We start from the raw sequence: 4798 nt of genomic DNA, 5'->3' as shown, positions 1-4798 counted from the left end.
TAGAGGGCGGAGGTCGCGGGGGGTCCGGTGATGGGTAGTGGGCGGAGTCACTGGCATTGGGGCGGAGGTGCTCGGTGGCGGGGTTGGATTTGGGGGAGAAGAGCAGCAGGCAGAGATGGATCTGGATCGAGGAGAGGGGCGGTGGGGGAGGGGTCTGGATCGGGGAGAGGGAGACGGTAGCACTTGACCTAGGGTTTTGTCGGGAAGGAGGGGGTCGAGGGAGGAAGGGAGAGACGCTGGATCAGTAGGAGGCGGACGGCTCAGATCGAATACAGTGGGATGATCCATGTGCTGCGTCCTGATTGGTTCAAAAATGAGCTATTAAAATTTCCTCTTCTTAGTGTTAAAAACAAGGGAGGTTTGTGAGGCAGCTACCAAAAATATTTTGCAAAATGGCATCACTAAAATTTTCACTTAAGTTAGACCACCTTTCATCGTTGATCATCAATTTTATTGCATTTCCTATCTTTCTATGTATTTTGAGAAACAGCCAATTCGACAAGAAACGAATCAAATTTGAACTACAGGTATCTTATAGTTTGCTATTTATTTTCTAAAAAATCTTTTTTAGATACAAAAGTAGCTATTTCATCATAGACAAACCAATAGTTTTGCGTTATTAACCACCTAACCAAGAAGGGTCATGCGGGCAAATTTGATCACATTTTGAAATCGGCATAGGAAATTCACAAAAAAAATGAAAAACCTTCACATTGTGTGATTATACATCTACGACGATGCATCTTGGAATGGCAAACAATGTTGCCTAAGGAAGTTTTCATTTTCTTTGGACGAAAAAACCATTTTCCATTTTTCGAGTGCCCAAAAGGAGGTTTTTTGTGAAGGACCTCGCAAATAATTGTTGCAAAATTGGACCAAATCATTTTTCTAAAATACTAGGCCATATTTAATGCACAATTGACCAAATGGTTGGGTGGCAAAAGTTTTGATCCACCTCTGGTTAAAAAGACAAATTCCCGTCGATTCAGATGGAAGTGGGTCAAATTTGAACTGCAGCTGCCCCGTAGTTTGCTCTTTATTTTTTCCAAAAATCATTTCTAGGTACATAAGTATCTATTTAATCAGAGAAACACCAAAAAATTCCAAGATTCAACCACTAGTTAGGAACGGTCAAGCCCGCAGTTTTGACCGCATTTTGAAACGGGCATAAAAAATTCAAAGAAAATCAAAAAAATTGGAAAACCTTCACATTGTGTCATTATATGTGACCAAGTTTCCAGGAAAAATAATAAACTTGTAATACGGTAATTATTTTAAAAAAGTGTTCTCAAAAATGAGCTATCAAGTGTGAAGATTCATGGCTTTCAAGCCAAATGATCAATCTTATGGCCACATTCATGGCATAGTTTGTTCAAATGATCTCATATTATGCACGAGGGTGCATCTTGGAATTCCAAACAATGTTGCCTAAGGGAGTTTTCATTTTTCTTTGCACGGAAAATTCATTTTCCATTTTCTGAGTGCCCGAAATGAGGTTTTTTTGTGAAGGAACTACCAAATAATTGTTGCAAAAATGGACCAAATCAATTTTATAAAATACTAGGCCATGTTTAATGCACAATTGACAAAATGGTTGGGTGTAAAAAGTTTTGATCCACCTCTGGTGAAAAAGACAAATTGTCACCGATTCAGTAGGGAGTGGGTCAAATTTGAACTGCAGCTGCCTCATAGTTTGCTATTTATTTTTTACAAAAATCATTTCTAGGTAAATAAGTAACTATTTAATCAGAAATACATGGTTTTATGGCGATACATCGATGTTTGGACGGTAGGCGAGGGCCCCAACTCTAGAGCGCGTAAGCTCGCATGCCCACCGCGTGGTCACCGCGTCACCGTGGCATTGCCATGTGTTCTGGGTGGCCTAGGCATGTCTAGTGGGTTGGGCACTCCCCAGTTAGGTGCTAGGAAGAAAATCACAACATAAGATTCTCACAAGGAGACCGATCGATGCTGAAACATGAATAAGTAGCCAAGTGTTTGATTTGCGGTACGGGAAATGCACATGGCTAATGGGCGTGAGTTTTGGCTGAGGATGATCAGTTACTAAGAAGACCGTCTTCACAAATTTTCACCTCAAAAGGAGGAGCCTAGGTGGTACTTGCTTTACATAGTACCACACTGGACATAAATACGAATGTTGAAGCTGGGCTCAAAATAATGAATGGATTGAGCTGGCATTTGGTGGAGGATGGTTATTTGGGCATAGGAAAGCACTGTAGAAAATGGATACCATTTGGACATGCCAAAGTGGTACTTCCTTCACAAAGTGCTGCTCTGAACAGAATAGGAAAATGAATATTTTCGAATTATTTTTGAACTAGTCAAGGAATGTTTTTGACATATTTTATGAAGATATGATCCAAAACATTTATGAGAATGTTTTGGGAATTTTTGGAATAACAGAAATATAGGTTGCTTCACAACCTAGGGTAAAAACTGCCACATGGACATGACACATAGGCAAAACTGATGAGATGGCGCCTAGTCATCACAACCCACCACAATCTACAAGGCTATGACCATCTATATTGGTCATTAACAACTAGAAATAAGGCAGCGGACTAGCACTGTTTGCTTTGTGACCATTTCATGTAAGGAAATTACGACCTTTCTGACCAAAATGGTCGCAATGGTTTAGGGTTTGGAGCCCCCCGAACAGCTTTTGACCAATTGGTCTGAAATGGTCATAGATCTATGACCAATTCTTCCAGGGTCACTGACATAAGGTCACTAGTTGACATATTTCTTGTAGTGGTTGTTATGCGGTTTGACTGATAAAGATCTTCTTAGAATATGTAGGAGGCAATATAAGCATAAAGGTTCCGCTATTGGTTATTGACAAGAGATGTGTCTCGGTCATGTCTACATAGTTCTCGAACCCGTAGGGTCCGCACGCTTAACGTTCAATGACGACATGTATTATGAGTTATGTGTTTTTCATGACCGAAGTTTTTTCGAAGTCCCAGATGAGATCACGGACGTGATGAGGAGTCTCGAAATGGTCGAGACATAAAGATTGATATATAGGACGACTATATTCGGACACCGGAAGTGTTCCGAAAAATTTCGGGTAAAACCGGAGTGCCAGAGGGGTTACCGGAACCCCCCGGGGAACTAATGGGCCACAATGGGCCTTAGTGGAGAGAGAGAGGGGCGGCCAGGACATGGACGCCCCTCCCCCTTGGTTCTGAATTGGACTAGGAAAGGGGGGCGACGCCCCCATTTCCTACTCCCTCTCCCTCTCCTTCCTCCCCCCTCTCCAGGGAGGTGGACTCCTACTAGGACTTGGAGTCCTAGTAGGACTCCTCTCTCTCAAGAGCGCCTAGAGGGCAGGGGTCACCCTAGAACACACAAGTTTCTCTCCCAACAGTGTGCGGTGCCCCCCTCCACAGTTACACACCATGATCATATCATCGTAGTGCTTAGTCGAAGCCCTTTCGCCGGTAGCATCATCTTCACTGTCGCCATGCCGTCGTGCTGACGGAACTCACCCTCGTCCTCAACTGGATCGAGAGCACGAGGGACTTCATCGAGCTGAACGTGTGCTGAACGCGGAGGTGCCGTACGTTCGGTACTTGATCGGTTAGATCGCGAAGAAGTTCAACTACATCAACCGCGTTATTGAAACGCTTCCGCTTTCGGTCTACGAGGGTACATGGACACACTCTCTCCTCTCGTTGCTATGCATCACCTAGATAGATCTTGCGTTATTGTAGGAATTTTTTTGAAATTACCTCGTTCCTCAACAATATGAACTCCTTCATCCAGACTCCTTCATGTGCTGCTTTCGACGCAGCTAAGTACTCTGCTTCACACGTAGATCCCGCCATGACGCTCTGCTTGGAAATGCACCAACTGACAGCTCCACCATTCAATAAAAATACGTTCCGGTTTTTGACTTAGAGTCATCTAGATCAGTGTCGAAGCTAGCATGGACGTAACCGTTCATGACGAGCTCTTCGTCACCTCCACAAGCGAGAAACATATCCTTAGTCCCCTTTAGGTACTTCAAGATGCTCTTGAACATTGTCCAGTGATCCACTCCTGAATTACTTTGGTACCTCCCTGCCAAACTTATGGCAATGCACACATCAGGTCTGGTACACAACATGGCATACATGATAGAACCTATGTCTGAGGCATAGGGAATGACCTTCATTTTCTCTCTATCTTTTGCAGTGGGCGGGCTTTGAGTATGACACAATTTCACACCTTGTAACACAGGCATGAACCCTTTCTTTGACTAATCCATTTTGAACTTCTTCAAAACTTTATCAAGGTATGTGCTTTGTGAAAGTCCTATTAAGCGTCTTGATCTATCCCTATAGATCTTGATGCCCAATATATAAGCACCTTCACCGAGGTCTTTCATTGAAAAATTCTTATTCAAGTGTCCTTTTATGCTATCCAGAAATTCTATATCATTTCAGATCAATAATATGTCATCCACATATAATATCAAAAATGCTACATTGCTCCCACTCACTTTCTTGTAAATACATGCTTCATCATAAGTCTGTATAAAACCATATGCTTTGATCACCTCGTCAAAGCGTATATTCCAACTCTGAGATGCTTGCACCAGTCCATAGATGGATCGCTGGAGCTTGCACACTTTTTTAGCACCTTTAGGATCGGCAAAACCTTCTGGTTGCATCATATACAACTGTTCTTTAATAAATCCATTAAGGAATGCAGTTTTGACGTCCCTTTGCCAGATTTCATAATTATAAAATGCGGCAATTGCTAACATGATTCGGACTGACTTAAGCATCGC

The sequence above is a fragment of the Triticum aestivum genome, chromosome 3B (genome assembly GCF_018294505.1).
Source record: "Triticum aestivum cultivar Chinese Spring chromosome 3B, IWGSC CS RefSeq v2.1, whole genome shotgun sequence".
Lineage (NCBI taxonomy): Eukaryota > Viridiplantae > Streptophyta > Magnoliopsida > Poales > Poaceae > Triticum > Triticum aestivum.
The sequence above is the reverse complement of the archived record's forward strand: the minus strand, read 5'-3'. Positions refer to the sequence as shown.